The sequence below is a fragment of the Poecilia reticulata genome, linkage group LG18 (assembly GCF_000633615.1).
Source record: "Poecilia reticulata strain Guanapo linkage group LG18, Guppy_female_1.0+MT, whole genome shotgun sequence".
In the NCBI taxonomy this organism is placed as follows: domain Eukaryota; kingdom Metazoa; phylum Chordata; class Actinopteri; order Cyprinodontiformes; family Poeciliidae; genus Poecilia; species Poecilia reticulata.
In genome coordinates, this window is record NC_024348.1 from 6436432 (window position 1) to 6438152 (window position 1721).

At 38.5% G+C, this 1721-nt stretch overlaps 1 protein-coding gene across 1 annotated transcript in view; it reads right to left on the reverse strand.

Annotated features, from left to right (window-relative positions):
• Positions 1-493, reverse strand: part of LOC103480329 (low affinity immunoglobulin gamma Fc region receptor II-like) — a 3239-nt gene extending 2746 nt beyond the window's left edge. Inside the window, exon 1 of the mRNA XM_017310320.1 lies at positions 429-493. The gene's annotated coding sequence lies outside the window, so the exon portion shown is untranslated. The remainder of the gene's footprint in view (positions 1-428) is intronic.
• Between the last annotated feature and the right edge of the window lie 1228 nt (positions 494-1721).

The following is a 1721-nucleotide window of genomic DNA, read 5'->3' on the forward strand; positions in this document are numbered from 1 at the left end:
TTAATAGTTTTTGTACATCGGGCCTCCTTGCTCTTTTACTATTGCGTTTTTTACCGGGTGTGCCTCGTTAGCCTCGTTAGCGTCTAATTGCGTTTCTTTTTATCAATCTGCTTAGTGTTCATTCTGGGTGTTGTTGAGGAAGAAAATATCGATCCTATCATTTAGAAGAGCTTTTTCCCTTTACGTGGATATGCAATATGCCTATATTGATAAATGTATAGCATGTGTTTTTAATTGATCTTGTTGCGGCAAGCGCCGAGGACCCTAATGTGGGTCCTCTAGCGACGGAGAGGTTTTAAGGGACAACGAAATATAAAGTTCATCTGAATTTTCAGATTGGTTGGTAATTACTATTAACATTTATAGTTAAAACCAGGATGGATGAAGGTGATGATTGAACATAGGAAAAAATACAGAAACATTCTGACCTGCAGACCAGATGAACTTTGGTTCACTGTAATCAGTGAAATATTCTGGGTTTCCTCTTCCAGCTCTACATGAAAATCCTGCTGTTTGTTTCTGTCCATGAATGATGTAGTAGTTCTCTACAGTCCCATTGATGCTACCAGGCAGTAAATCATATCTGTATTTGTTCTTTGATGGATCAGGAACAGCTTTGTACCAGTAGAACCTCCATCCTGCAGATGAAGGTTTAACCTCACAGCTCAGAGTCACTGAGGCTCCAGGACTCAGCCATGATGGAGACACAGTGAGGACTGGTTTAGGTTTATCTGTTAGACCAACAGTTTGTTAAAGTAAGTGAAATATTTTTGCAGTAAGTTTATTATGAGTGAACATCACATTCCATGAGTAATTTTGGCTTCAAAATTACATCAGTAAATATTTTAGTTTTTCACCACTCAAAATAAATCACCAGCAACGTTAGTTCATAGATGGTTTAAATTAATAAAGGCATATTTAAAAATTGTTATTAATTATTTTAATTTAGATTTAAAATAGCTTTGTAAAGAAACGTACCATATATGCTGATGTTCACTGCATTGCTGAACTCTCCTGATCCAGACTGACACCAGTACACTGCTTTAAAGGACCATGGACTGTTAATGGTACATGAGGATCCATTTATTTTCCACCAGTTGGAACAATCTGATAATAATGGCTGTTTGTTTATTTCAATAAACCTCCTCACTCTCCACTCAGTAGAGTTTCCTCCACAGTTCAGAGTCACAGACTCAGAGGTGAAGTGTTGCTCTCTGTCAGGACTCACTGAGAGAGACGCTGCTGGATGAGGATCTGAAGAACATGGAGGAAATAATCAACACAGGCAGTAAAACATCTTCATTCAGATATCAATCAATCAATCAATCAATCAATCAATCAATCAATCAATCAATCAATCAATCAAGTCTATTTGTATATCACCCTTCAGCATCCAGGCAGTTCAAAGAGCTTTACATCATAAAAACAAACAAAATAGTAGACAGAACGATGAGACAGAAACAGAACTGACCTGCAGACCAGACGAACTTTGGTTCTCTGAAAGCAGTGAAATCCACTGGGTTTCCTCTTCCAGCTATACATACAAATTCTGCTGTTTGTTCCTGTCCATGAATGATGTAGGAGTTCTCCACAGTCCCACCCTGACTGTCAGGCAGCAACTTATATCTGTAGTACTGTAATCGATCAGGAACAACTTTATACCAGTAGAACCTCCATCCTGTAGATGAAGGTTCAACCTCACAGCTCAGAGTCACTGAGGC